Below are 15,491 nucleotides of genomic sequence, written 5' to 3'. Positions count from 1 at the left end.
TACAGGTGACTGGATCATCAGGGCTTCCCAAACTGTGGTACATTCACCTAAAGAAACTGTTCAGAGGCCATGCAACGGACTTGGTCACACTAGAAAGCAGCCCCCAGGATGGAGATGAGCCAAGGACATCTACCAAAGAAGAGGAAGGCCAGTTCTGCTGTCATAACTTTTCAATTTCTCTAGTCCATGGCTTTAACTGAGACCTTTTTCTTCCCTTCATCCCATCCTGCACCTACTGCTGATCCTGCCATTTCCTCTCTCCTCACACTCTCTCCAGGCCAGCAGCTGCTTCTGCAGCTGTCTCTGCCTCTTCTTCATTCCTCTGTTTGTGTTGCTGCTGCTGCATTTTCCTTGACTCTTTCCAAGTCTGGTGCTGACACTGACTTTGCTTGCAGTGACTGCAGAAATGGCTCAGCCCAGCAGGACCCAAGCTGACCCTGTGAAGCCAAGTGTCTCTGCCTGTACCCTCTGTTCTGGGAGCTGGGTGCCCACATCAGAGCAACTTGTTGAACCCTTCAGTGAATGGCAGTAACTACTGAAAATGGTGACTAGGGGTTGGAAATCTGAGAAAACTCGAAGAAGAAGTTACTACTGTTCACTTTTTTACTAATGATGAATACTGAATAGATAATGAACTGATAAAGACATAGGGACAGATGAAAATACGCAGTTTGGTGTCTAACACCTCCTAAAATATAGATGTATGATTGCTTGCATGATGAGGGTAAATAGTTACCATGTCAGGAAGACACTGCTGAGTAAGTTCAACGACAGTCCAATGCCATGCAGTAGCTTCAAGTATCCTTTGGAAACACTTTTTTTTCTTTATGCAATAAAGATTCCTCCTAATTTATTGTAAAGAACTTGCCTACTCTATGTCATATAGTTCCAACATCCTTACAAATCTTACTTTTTCATTTTATGCAGTATTTTCAACATCATTGCTATGTCAGCTACTATATAAAATGTATTTATACTCATGGTAGATATCTTCATTACATGTCAAAGGTTCCAGACTGGCAAAGGCAAGGTTAAAATGTGTAATAAAATGAAATTGCCTCTGAGTAATAGATTCTACAGCAGTCTATTTACTCTGGTGACACACTTATTTAAAAGCTTTTTAAAAAATATTTAAAATGTTTTCCATCCTGAAGGCACCACTTTTTAAAACTTTATTTTCTTGCCCACACAATTCAGAAATGGCAAAGAGGCCCTTTTATATTATGAGTTGACTCTGAGTCTCTGTAGCTATAATACATTCTACAGAAATGTCTTCCAAATCTTGGATGAATAGGTAGGCTGAATTTGGAGCCAAAGCCACAAAATCTGAATAAAGTACTGATTAATCTGAAAGACTATAGCTTTCTGGGGTACAAAAAACATCAGAAAATTTCAGAAGAATAGACTCTCAATAATAACATTTCCATTTTTAATCACTAAGTTAAACATCCTTATTTCTTGTTTGAAGTGTTGCCTTCAATTGTACCCTCTATATCTGCTCATACTGCCATGAAATGAATACACATTAGAGAAAAGCAGTAAAGGTCAGCAAAGACAATTCTGCATTTAATATTTGCAACTGTCATTTTGCAATACATCTATGTAGATCTTTTACACCGCCAATACTTATAAAACAAAGTCTCACCTAAAAATTAATTTACTTCCTCTGCCTTGTTGCTGTTGTGAAAACACTAGTACAGTATCATAAAAGAAGATATGTTGAATATGTAATAATGAATGGATATTTTATCATATTTGCATGTATGAATTACAGAATCACAGAATGGCAGGGATTGGAAGGGATCCTTAAAGATCCAATCCCCCTGCTAAAGTAGGTCCAACTAGATCAGGTTGCACAGGAACGTGTCCAGGCAGGTTTTGAAAACCTCCAGAGAAGGAGACTCCACATCCTCCCTGGGCAGCCTGTGCCAGGGCTCCCTCACCCGAATAGTAAAAAAAAAAAAAAAAAAAAAAAAAGTTGTTTATCTAAAATTCAACAAATCAGTCAAACCCTCTATTCATATAGGCACACTATAGTCCAAATACTGTTAGCTAATTTTAATGGTTGATATATTAACACTTTTTCAGGGCTGCTACACAAATACAATTGGGTAAATTTACACAGGAATAGCTTTTCTTGACCACCTGTCAGAGAACTGAGTGGTCAGGGAAATATGAAAACAAAAGAATGTTGTAGTGCCTATTAAGCTTCACCATGTCACCATGTTATAATGACATATAATATCCATAAAGATATTTCTAACCTCAGCAACCATTAAGCATGTTATTCTTACCGAACTACCATGGGCTACTGTACTACTGATTGAGATAAACCTCATCTTTTTAGAAAAGCATGTAGGATGAAAGTATATTTTAATACAAAATGTATATTTTGCAGTGCATACTAAAAAACAGCCATACTGAGTAATCTGATGGGATGGAAGAGTTAACAAATATCAACAGGAGAATGGACCTCTTCATGTAAAATGGAATAGACATAGACTACATTCAACTGCTACAGCCACAATATATATAAAATGCATGTAAGCATTTTGGTAAGAACTAAAAAATCCACTGTAGTAATTCTTTCCTTCTTATCATGAGTATTTAGGTAACCCCCATCCCAAATTGAACATCCTTGTCTTATATTCTTTTCAGCAGGAAAGTGGTGTTTTGTAGGTAAAGATCAGCTCTAAAAGCTTGGGCAAGCTTAACAGTCATAAGTCAATGGGACCCAATGGGATGCATCCAAGGGTGCTGAGACGGCTGGTTGATGTGGTTGCTAAGCCGCTCAGGTGAGGTGTCTGAGGACTGGAGAAAGGCCACTGTCACTCCAGTCTTCAAAAAGGGCAGGAAGGACAACCCAGGAAACTACAGGCCGATAAGCCTCACCTCCATCCCTGGAAAGGTGATGAAACAACTCATCCTGAATGTTATCACTGAACATATGAAGAAAAAGGTGGTTATCAGAGGGAGTCAACATGGCTTCACCAAGAGGAAATCCTGTTTGACCAACCTGATATCCTTCTAGGAGTGCATAACTGGCTGGCTAGATGAGGGGAGAGCAGCGGATGTCATCTACCTTGACTTCAGCAAGGCTTTTGACACTGTCTCCCATAACATCCTCATCAGAAAGCTCAAGCAGTGTGGCTTGGATGAGTGGACAGTGAGGTGCATCGAGAGCTGGCTGAATGACAGAGCCCAGAGGGTGGTGATCAATGGCACAGAGTTGAGTTGGAGGCCTGTGGCCAGTGGAGTTCCACAGGGAACGGTTCTGGGGCCAGTCTTGTTCAACGTTTTCATCAATGACCTGGATGAGGGGACAGACTGTACCCTCAGCAAGTTGGCTGATAACACCAAACTGGGAGCACTGGCTGATTCCCCAGAAGGCCGTGCTGCCATTCAGCGGGATCTCGACCGGCTTGAGAGTTGGGCAGAGAGGAACCTCATGAGGTTCAACAAGGACAAGTGCAGAATCCAGAATCCTGAACCTGGAGAAGAACAATCCCATGCACCAGGACAGGCTGGGGATTGACCTGCTGGAGAGCAGCTCTGCAGAGAGATACCTGGGAGTGCTGGTTGATAATAAACTAACCATGAGCCATCAACGTGCCCTCGTGGCCAAGAAGGCCAATGGCATCCTGCGATGCATCAAGAAGAGTGTGGCCAGCTGGTTGAGGGAAGTTCTGTTCCCCCTCTACTCTGTCCTGGTGAGGCCTCATCTGGAATACTGTGTCTGGTTCTGGGCCCCCCGAGGTCAAGAGGGACAGAGAACTTCTGGAGAGAGTCCAGTGCAGGGCCACCAAGACGATCAGGGGACTGAAGCATCTTCCTTATGAGAAAGGCTGTGGGACCTGAGGCTGTTTAGTCTGGAGAAGAGGAGACTGAGGGGGGTTCTCATTAATATTTACAAATATATAAATGGTGGGTGTCAGAAGGTTGGGGCATCCCTTTTTGCTATTGCATCTAGCAACAGGAAAAGGGGTAATGGGATGAAGCTGGAACATAAAAAGGTCTATTTAAACATAAGAAAAAACATCATTACTCTGAGGGTGTTTGAGCCCTGGTATATGCTGCCCAGGGAAGGTGTGGGGTCTCCTTCTCTGGAGGTCTTCAAAACCTGCCTGGATGCATTCCTGTGCAACCTGATCTAGGTGAACCTGCTTTGGCAGTTGGGTTGGACTAGATGATCTCTAAAGATCCCTTCCAACCCTATCATTCTATGTTTCTATGAAAAACAGCTGATTGAACATGCTAGTTATTTTTTTCCTATTTGTTAATTTCTACAGACAAAGATCAGAAAATACATTGCTGAAAATCTTGTGCTCTTGTGCTGTGTAAACCATTTTCTGTTTCATCTAGAAGAAAATGCCATGATGTCAATTTGTTTCTAAAGGCTGGGCAAGTGAAACTTTATTCCACAGAGAAGCACCTACCTGCCAGTTACCTCTGAAAGGGATAGTTTGACTGGTCCCTGCCTCCACTTTACCTGTGCGCTTATGCATCCTCCCTCCCAGAATGGATCTATGCTCATCCTGCACTGAGTAGCTTCATGTAGTTGAACTTGCACGTATTTATCTCCTTCTGGTTTGTGTTTTCAAAAATGGATAGGACAGTCTATGGTCCCTTAAAAAAACAGCTGTTGTACTGAAAACAGTTCTGAACTTCTTGGGAAACAATTTTCATCTTTTATTTACCTTTTTACTATTTGGGAATTCCCTCCATCACCAGCCCCACCTAGTTAACTTATATCTAAGCAATTTAGAGATGTAAGCTTTTCGACTCAAAAGCACAATCTGTTCACTCTGATAGTTTACCAAATGTCTCCCACCTGGAACTTCTATCAAATAGGCAATTAACAGCCTGCTTTCACAACTGTTCTTTACAAGTCAGTAGGTCCTAATGCATAAAAATATAAATTGCCAGTTCAGTGGGTGACAACCAAATATTTGATTTCCCTTGTTGCTCTGCTCAGCATCAATTAGCTTCTGGATTACTCTTGTAAGAGACTGTCAGTACACAAACAGTAAAATAAACAGAAAAGGGCATACACTAAAAGGAAATTCTGAGGGCAAACAATAAAAAAGACATGATAATCTAGCTTCACAACCCTACATAAAACAAAATTCTTGAGCCCAAAAATGTTAAAGAAAACTGACAAATTTCATGTAACTTTTGAAAATTAAGTGAAAAAAACCAATGCTAATTGCACCTGGTATTTCATATGGAGAAAAAACAACACCCATATCTCAAGTGGCTATGAAATACATGTAAAAAAATTCTGCATCTCCCACAAATTTTTATTTTAGCAAACTCAGGTCAAAACCCTACTTGTCATTACAATTATTGCATAAAAATAATGAAAGGTGCATGTTTAGAACACAGGCCCAGTATTACTCTGTTTCATTTACATAGAAATGGATGTGGCCAGTACTGCCGTACTGCTGAATACAAAACAATGCAAGAAAACATCAGATCAGCCTCAAATACAGGTTTTCACTGACTGGCTCTGACTCTTGTGTCTGGCATCCTTGTCACATACTGTTCTGACTCAGTGATAGCTTATGTCATCACATCAGGTATTAAAGGCTAATTCTCTACAAAAGGCATATTTTATGTATGCTGTCTACCAGCAAAATTAAAATGTGGACACTGAGAAATTTTGCTCATGACAGTGCAGTAACTGATATATCTGAAAAAATGGACAAATAATCCCAAGAAACAGCAACTTGAGTTTCAGCAGTAGTACTCCACAGAAGTGGAGTAAATTCCAAGTAGCCTGATGAGAGAAGCAAATCCACTAAATTAGAGATTGCTTTCCAAGCTATTAGATGCACAGGTCAAAAATTAGCGCTTAAACTTTCTCCAAATAACTGAGAACTTAAAACTCACAAAACTCAAACATGAATCTTTTATTTCTTTCACTTATCTTGAGTAAACAACTTTAGAAGTCTGACATTCTTCCCTGTCCAGTAAAAAACTTCCCAGACATGCCCTCAACTCAGTGTTGATAATAAATGGTCACAAACTTTAAACAAAGGTTAAGTGCTATTATAGATATATGAGTAACTGCAAAAAAACCCAAACAAATAAACCTACTGCTCTCAGCATTTGCATCTTCTCTAATATTTTCCATTGTCAAGAAAGCTGCTTTTGTGCAGGCAGGAAGCAAAAAAAAACCCCTTTCACTAGGATATTTTAAGCCTAAGTAAGCTGATGGCTACCAATGGACCAGTTCCAAAAGAAATATTCTAAATACATGTTTCTGTAAAATCTGGAGAGTTGAAAAGAGTACTAAGGATGACTTAAGTGAAACTTGAGGTAGATACTAGCACAAATGAGAAGGGGAATTTTACTGTCTACTTATTTCCAGAATTTTGTTTTAGCAGGAATGCCTTTTTAAAATTGTAACTTCATGAACACATCGGCATCCTCTGTCGTAACACAGGCAAGTTGTGAGGTGGGTATTATGATAATATTTTCTCTTGGTTTCCCCTGATTTTAATTACTCTAGTACTATAGTGTACAGGAAAAGAAGTGAATTTTACAGCCTATAAGTTTTATACATTTTAAAAGAGCATCTAGAAAGGAAGTGTGGACACATAATGTTGACATCATAATTCCACCATAGACCTGCATTAGCAGATTGACTGATTACAACTTAAAAACTTCCAATGTAAGGAGATAAAATTTTCTTAATTACCTAATTTGCTGGAGCAGTAAATACATTAAGTTTTAGTGGCCTCCATACTTACGATGAAAATTCATGAAGAACCATGACATACATCTTGGAGAAGGGCTATAAATGGATTAACTAAGAGACTGCTAAATTAATTTTAAGTGTAGGATTCAGTTCATTAGTGATCCCAAGTCCAATCACTGATTTACATGGATTAAGTTCAACTCTACCAATATTCCTAATTTCTATACTGATAATCAATCACAGATTCAGTGATTTACACTCCTAAAAGAGTTATTGACTAAACTGGTATTACACTGTATATTTCAATATTCAGAAAAACCCTAAACCTTTTTAAGTTAGTCATTGCGAAACTTGCTAAACCAGTATTAATGAAATGAGATAGGCCTGATATAAGAAGCAGCAGTAATAAACTCGTGGAGCTGTAAAACAACATGGTTATGACATTGCAAAGCCTGACTGCAGCAAGACACACACAAAAAAGACAGTATTTTTTTCGCTTATATGATGTGTTTCCTTCAAGGTGACCAAGATATATAGGATTTACTTGTAAAAAACTATCCAAGTACAATCAAATTTACTCTTCTGTTGTTTGTGCTGAGATCAATTACAATGCATTCTCATGAAAATGTTTCTCTATAAGAGGAACAACAATATTCTCAAAACACAGACACCTAGAACAAGCTATACGTCATGAAAACATTGTTTCCATCTTGTTCTCAACATAAAGCCAGGAAAAGGGCTTTCTGGAGTCATACTCTAATAATTAAGGATACTTTGTATAAAGCTTCAATCAAGAGTGGTGTCATGAGATACAGTATGAGAGTCCAAGATCTTTTACTTATGAGCCTATGGGACTGGAATAAACATGATGCTCTGAAAAAGCATTTGATATAGCGATTTTTATGTAACTTATTTTTAGCACTCTAAGAACAATAGGCTATGGAGATCTGGACTTCCCATTAAGAACTGCTATTCAACGCCCTGTTTCAGCTGTTTACCATGGTGGTTCAGCACTCTTCATCAGCCAATATATGTATTTAAAAAGAAATAATTCAAGGGCATGCATATAATAATCACTTCTATGAAGAGAAGGCTTTTGTGACGGCAGAGTTCTGTGAAACAGAAACACTGAAAGATCCAGTGGTGAATTACATAGATTTAGGAGATAAAGTCACTACAGTCAGAAGTGTGTAACTTTAACAGCACTGTTTCCTCTTTTCTGTCTCTGACATTACTTCTGAGAGCTGGCAAAGCGGGTGACAGGATGCTCTTCCCTGACCCTGAAGTACCCATGCCATTTGGTTACATCTTTGTTTCCTAAAAAGAGAAGTTAACTGACACTTCAGTTATATACACAAAGAGTTTTATAAACAAAAGATTTATCATGATGAAAGTTATTTCTTTTGTGCAAGACGGACATGGTAGAGAAATGCGGGATGCTTTTTTTCCTGCAGAGGAAAATGGGGGATGCATGGCTTCTCTCTTAAGCTCACTGTTCTATGTCTGATAATGAGAGCACAGTCTTCACCTTCCTATGATATCGTATTCACTCTTGCCCATGCTGAGAGCAATGCTACAGGAATTTAGGGGACTCCCATGTTACAAATAGTGGATGAAGTTCCTTCTTCTAGTGTATTTACACGGAACTGCTAAAATGCTATAAAAAACAGGGAGATCAGGAAGGGTGGGCATGTTTCCCACATTTGCATGCCTTGGGAATTAAAATACAGGATTGACACCAGACTTCTGATGGAGAACAAAATGCAGAAAGCCTGTCTGGATGCAGACATCCAGAATACCCTACAATCAGGCAGAAAAAGATATCCTACCAGCTACCCAGTACTGAGGCATGGCTGCATGAGAGAAACACTGGCAGTTGTTTCTGATACAGAACTGCTTGTGATCTCACATTTTTCTCAGTATCTTAATCTCTATGGGAAGCACTAAGCAGGACTTGCTTCAGTTACAACAAGGGGACCTGCTGAAGTGCTTAGATGGCTTTCCTGGTGTCAGGGCATAGATGCAGCAGCTGGGGATATGAGGACAGCAGGACAGGGCCTGGCAGCCAGGGTCTGTCTCACTGCTCCTGTCAGGAGCAGGGCAAGCAGTGGGGCAGTCCCATCCATCAGACACCTCTCTGGGATGGTCCAAAGCTGGGAAGGGCTGTGGGGAGCTGGAGATTGGCACTGCTGTTGCCATGGCAGGGACGACCACCCTTGGGGCTGTAATGGGGCCCTGGACTGTAGGCAGGGGTGAGTGAGGCCCAGATGACAGCAATTGAGGCTCGTTAGTGCCCTCAGGGCCCTGGTGATAATGGGACCTAATTTAATCAAAGTTTTAGGAAGCCCTTATCAGTTGATTTGAATAAATCTAGAGTTGTAATTGCTGCTCCAGGCACAGTTAAGAGCTCTGTAAACAGGAACCAGATTTCTCTTAAGTCTTGGAGAGCCTGGGGGTAACAAACCACAGCTACTGACCCTGGCAATGATCTGCTGTCTGGAAGCCACTGCTGCTTTAAAGTCAGGTAGACATTTACTGTCACCAGCTCTGCATCTGTTTACATAGGAACAGATCAATAAGTGAGGAAAGGTATACTTTTAAAGAGAACTCAAGAAATTCTGATGATGGGAGTTTCCTCCAAACTTCCTTTATTTTGTTTTTTCTTGGTTATGTGTTTATCTCTAAGGCTGTAACTTCACTACAGCAGATTTGTCTCCAGGTGACATGATCTGAAGCCTTTTCCTCTTGGTTACTGGTACCAATCTGATGGACTTCGAAGGAGTATGTCAGGGTGCCCTTGCAGAGCTAATGTCAGCCTTCACTGTTCTTTTGCCACAATAGCTATAGCTTCCACATGTACTACATTCCCAGTTAAGGAAACAAGACCTTATTGTGTGGATTTCCAAATTGGGAAGGTAGCTACATAAAGTATTTAAGTTTTTTGCATATTTGTCATGTCACCAGATATGCAGGATCAAATACAGCATAATTCAAACTGGCTGTTGTGTAAATTGTACCATGCCAGACTTGGGCTCAGAAAAGAGCACATAAATTTAAATTGAAAAATATACATCAATCCTGATGAAGCAGTACCTTGTTGACTTAAAATATGACTTTGAAAACATGTGAAGGATGATACTGTTGCAAAAATATAGAATTATATCCTTTTAATTAATTGTTACTTATCCAGCAAGAATGCTACCAGAGTATATAATTTATTTTCTTTCTGTCTTTCATGTTGACAGACCACTGATAAGACTGGTCTGAGACAACTGTAACATGACTAATTTTCTGGATAGGGGTAATAACCAATATCCTTAAATGACATAAAAATGGGATTAAGGGCATATGGTAAGTTCTCTGCTATATTTGCAAGCATTGACCAACATATGACATAGCATGACAGACTCAGTGACCTTGAATTTAATTTCTCTTCCAATGCTAAATCCTCTTAGTGATTTGAACCATCATATGGTTTCTTTACTGAAAGGGTTGTCAGGCATTGGAATGGGCTGCCCAGGGAGGTGGTGGAGTTATCGTCCCTGGAGGTATTTAAGAGAATGGTGGATGTTACACTTAGGGAAATAGTCTAGTGGTTGATAGGGCTGGGACAAAGGCTGGACTCTATGACCTTAAAGGTCTCTTCCAGCTGAAATGATGCTATGTGCCATTAACTATCTTCCAGCTATATCCATGTAGCAGTGAGGCCCATGGACAGTGAACCTTCTGGAGAGTTTTGCCATCAGAACGCGATCTCAAGCCTCAAACAGCATTCTGCCCACACACCCAGCTATGGAAACCCTGAGATCACTGAGAAAGCTGCTGTTGATATTGCTTGGCTCTAAGATGCATGGCTGTTTGTTTATAGACATGTATCTACCTGCAAATGCCTATGCCAATAGCTATGCAAAAATGCGTCCTCTTCCTTCCTGTTTGCTAAAATGGCATGAACCTTTTTGCTCAGTCTTGTATAGATGCTAGAATCCGACCCACACTGCATCCTGTCTCATCCCCCCGCACACCGCATGATTACTTCTGGAACTCTTTAGTTGCTTCTTCCTCTAAGTTTCCAACATTTTCTTTCATACTCTTTCCCTCAGGTCCTGTGTTTCAGCTCTACAATATGTCCCTCAACTACAGAGAAGATATCTGATCCGTGGCCACTGCTTCATTCACCCAACTCTTTCTAGGTCTCAGGAAGATAATAGTCCTGTGGTTCAAGATTAGCTACCCTAGGAGGACTACTGCTCTATACTATTCAGTGCTTAGCTTCTGCCACAGATCTCAGCCTGAGATAGATACTGAGATAAGCGGGATATTATTTCTGAGGTGATGAGTAGAAGGGGAAGTGAAGGCTCTTGCAATTGGAGTTGTCTTTGCTATATTTGATACTTTCAATCTTCAGTATAGAAGCATAATTCTTCCTATGTTTTTCTGCCTTCACATCTTTTGAGTACATGAGTAGAGCTTGCTTATTTCATAGATGATATCTCTCAGGCTTAGCTGCCTCTGTCTCCTCTGGGGGAAAGAACAAGCTTAACTGGCCCAGCTTGGGCTTTATTATCACTGGCAGAGCCAGGTTTTGCAGACTCGACTACACCCAGACAGTGAAATTCCAACAAAAGTTGATTAGTGAAGGAGGGCAGTGTGATGACATTGTCCTTAAAATTTTCCAGAAACAGGAAAGTGCTGACCTGACACTTGCTGTGAGAACTAGGACATGAGCCTTCTGAGGAGAATGATTGTCCTATGACTGACAGACATAGATCTGCTCATTCAACAAACCACTTAATGCATCCACTGTAATAGATCAGTAGGGCTCCACGCAATAGTATATAGGATAGTATATTCAAGTTACATATTAAGTAGTTAAAGTAAGATGGTGTATAGATGCTTTCACAGGAGGGAGGACAGTTCTAAGCACAGTATAATAAAGTGAAGTAGGATTTCATAAAGGAGTATCTTAAAGAAGTATCTTCAGACACAAACATTGAAAGAATAGATAATTATTCTTAATGTACTACACATTATTTGTCACAACTGGATCTAGAAAAACCCTACTAATATATACTTATATCATTTAAATACTAAATAAAGAATACAAAAGAAAGAAAGAGCTTGAATACATTAGATACAGAGTTATGATACTATGAACTACAAGCTCCGAAAGGTTTGGACAGACTGCCCACATGCTTTATAGAATTTTGACTACCAGAAACACCAGTGGAATAGAAGAATTACACTAATGATGAGTGACATTATCCTTGAGTGACACAGAGGTGCATAAGGACAGATGGTAATGTGATTCTGGGATGTTTCTAGCATTTACAGAGGAAGGTCCTAGGGAGGATACTTTTTGCAGGCGAAAAAGGAACAGCATTTTCAATATATACTTGCACAAAGTTATTCAAATAAAGTTGTTTTCTCTTCGGTTTATCTGGGCACACACATACTGAGTGGACAGTTAGAATAGAGAGAAGCAGTTTGCCTTTCCTCTTTTACATAAAATTACTTGCTCCTTATAGTAAATCCTGTCCGTGCACTGTGAATAAACAAGAGTCCAAAGTCCCCGTATAGGTCAAACTATTCATGAGGACTTCAAATGTAAAAATTGTGTAATGCTAATGTGTCTCATTATAGACATCAACAAAGGAGCCGTTCCCTGCTTGGTATTACTATAGGCCACATAAATCTTACTTGTTATCACAGGTCAGTCCTCAGAAACCAAAAAACACCTACCTCCCTTTTCTTCCAAGTCTGTCCTTAACATATTTAGTCTCTCAGTGAAGCCTAGATTAAAGCTTCAGACAGCGGTGCCACTGTATATGTTGGCTGGTCAGTCTTTGCAAAACCAAATTTTCATCATTTTTGGCCTTTTAGAGTCTTCCTAACCAACTTGCTTGGCTGTTATCACTATCCCTGTTTTGAGTTGATATTTTAATATCTTTGAACTTCTAATGAAATGGAAGTAATAAATACACTGGTATCAACCACACCCCCATTTTCAGCATTTTTTTCTCCAGTGCTGAAATAAAATCTACCTGCTAAAATGAGGCAGAATACATGAATATGCTTAAAGTCCTAATCTTATAATGAGTAAATTCTGCTCTTGAGCTCCTTATTCAGAGAGGTTCTGAATTTAGAAAAGCTCAGTAAAAGAAGATGCTTTCAGGAGAAAGGCATAATGAAAGTTTACCAACAGCTAAATCAACCATTAACCACTGTCAATGCCTGTAGCTCACTATGTTTTATCAATGTCTACAGCTGTGTGTAAGTACTGCTGAAAGCTGTATTTATATACTAGCCTGATCAGTATGCATGGGATGGATTATTACCCTAAGTGATAATAAACAGCCCTAAAAAGGAAACTATTTTCTGTTTTTTTTCTTCACAGTGTTAAGATATATTAACATTTTTATCATTTGAATAGGCAAAAATATTTCCCTGGCTTCCTTGTCCTAGCTTCATTTTAAGGTCACCACTTCTTGAAAAAAAATCAGGAGTAAGAAAATATCAAATTGTATTTGTAAGTGAAGCAATGCAGAGAAGATTTACAATAGAAATTGATAAAAATTCAATGTGAGTGCACTCAGCGGTGAAAAAAGTTCTGCGGGAAAAATACTTAATATTCATGATAAAGGGGAATAATTCTTTACAGAAAATAAGCAGGAAGTTATTAAAGTTTTTCAAGAAGAAATTATTTAAATTTAATTTATAGGATTTTTATTTTAGAAACTGGAAAAATTGCTTTAATGAATTGTGCTGTCAAATACCTCCAGTTTGGATTAATATAATTTGACAATGTGCATATAGTATTTTAATCATTAAAAATCAGCCACCTCATTATGAGCTTAATGTAACGATTCAAATGCATGTTATATTTCAGATATAATTTTCAGATATATTTCAGGTGAAAAGTTAACCTGAAATTCTAAGTGAAATATTCTCCAAAGTTCAGAAAAATCACATCTGGAAACAAAGAGTTTCCATTCTAACTTGTTAAAGATTTAGAAGTGGGTAGTTGACATTAGATTCATGCCTAGAAAACATATGAACTGGAGACTGCATTTTTTTATGATGATAGCTGCCAGATCCAGTAATCAAAATGTCAAATCATACTCAATTAAAAGCCAAGGCAGCAGGAGGAGTAGGTGACATTGCTCTCTGCTCTCTCTGCCTCTGGAATCTTGTCATCCTAGCCAAGATTCCATAGGCCTGCAGGAGGGGGTGGGTGCTGTGCCCTTCACTGCTGCCCTAGAAAACAGCAAAACTTATTGTTATCTTGTTGCATCTGCAACTCATGTTGGGACTTAAACTGAGTTTTCCACCACAGTTGTCAGAAAACTGTAATTTACAGTTGGACTTTGTAAATATTGCAAAAGAAAGAAATGGATATATCTAAAATACACATGGAAACCAAAGAAAATGAGAAAAAATAATGAAACAATAGTAACGATAATCAGAAAGGATAAACAGGCAAAATGTGTGTATGAAAAGAAATATCTAGGTAAAAAATATATCAGTAAATCTTTAATCCCATAATTATTTCAGAGTTTGAACGTAAGCTGATAAAACAGAGGAAAATGGAATTATAAGCAGATAATTTTAGCTTCTCTAGAAGATAAGTATTCATCATTCATTACAAAAGTGAACTGCCATATCTTGTAATGACTTAGAGAATTCAAACTAGAAACATCTCAGTGTTAGAACACTTTGCAAGTTTGATTTTCTTTGAAGTATACTTGAGTTTAATTAGAACAGAATCTTCAAAGAGCTCACCATTTGACTACCTATTGTGAAAAAAGGCCAAAGGGGAACTCTGCACCATTGATTTACAATCTTTGTCTCACAAATCCCTGAGATTTCTGGGTCACAGTTCTAGTTAGTGGAGTAGAAATCTGGGAACAAAGCTGATAAATATCCAACAGCTACTGCACAAAAGAGTGGACTTAAATTCTTAGCCACTATTCCAGAATAATTTTTGCCATTTTTCCCTTGTCACTTTTTCCATTACAACCTAATTATTTCAAGATCATTTTGACTGTATGTCTACAAAATCCTTCTAACACATTTGTCACAGTCATCCTCAAATAGCAGCATGCCATAACTTGTAAGTCCTATTAGTATTAATAAGATGTGAGTATGTCATTGAATTATTGTTAGTGTCTCACGGTTAGACTCCTGTAAGAAATACATTCTGATATGCTGACAAGAAGAAGGTGACATTCCAGTCTCTTTTATATTCTATGTTGAATTTACCAAGTAAAATTTCACTAAACAACCTCTGGAGTAAGATCAACATTCAGATATTCACAGCTTCACAAAGCAACAAAGATAATATATCAACACAGCGCAATTCAAAATCATCCTAACACAAACTGAAATGGGAATAAATCAGGGCCACTGGTTCACATCTATATCTGAAATATTACATGAGGTACAGGTTCCTGGTTATTTTAAATTCTTTTAATTTTACCTTGTCAGACCTAAAATATAGGTTACAGAACTATTTTTGTTGAAAACAACTAGGATGTACATAAAATGTAGTCTCAAGTTAAAATAGCAGACTCCCAAAAGTTCAGTTACATAAGACAATTTGCAGTGGGCATACTTGTATGCTAAATTTTCCTAAAATATAAATGATGGTTCTCTCACTGACACTGCAAGACCTTGTAATGTAGCTCCTTTTTCAAATGCTGTGTAGTTTTTCTTACGTGGAAAACAGGCACTACAGCACTTTGTTAGATTATGAAATCTAGTACTGTCAGAACTAAACTAATAGCCAGCA

At 38.6% G+C, this 15,491-nt stretch overlaps 1 protein-coding gene across 6 annotated transcripts in view; it reads right to left on the bottom strand.

Annotated features, from left to right (window-relative positions):
• Positions 1-15,491, bottom strand: part of FRY (FRY microtubule binding protein) — a 206,451-nt gene that overhangs the window by 122,027 nt on the left and 68,933 nt on the right. The gene's annotated exons all lie outside the window — the stretch shown is intronic.

The sequence above is a fragment of the Colius striatus genome, chromosome 1 (assembly GCF_028858725.1).
Source record: "Colius striatus isolate bColStr4 chromosome 1, bColStr4.1.hap1, whole genome shotgun sequence".
Taxonomy (NCBI): Eukaryota; Metazoa; Chordata; class Aves; order Coliiformes; family Coliidae; genus Colius; species Colius striatus.
The sequence above is the reverse complement of the archived record's forward strand: the minus strand, read 5'-3'. Positions and strand labels throughout refer to the sequence as shown.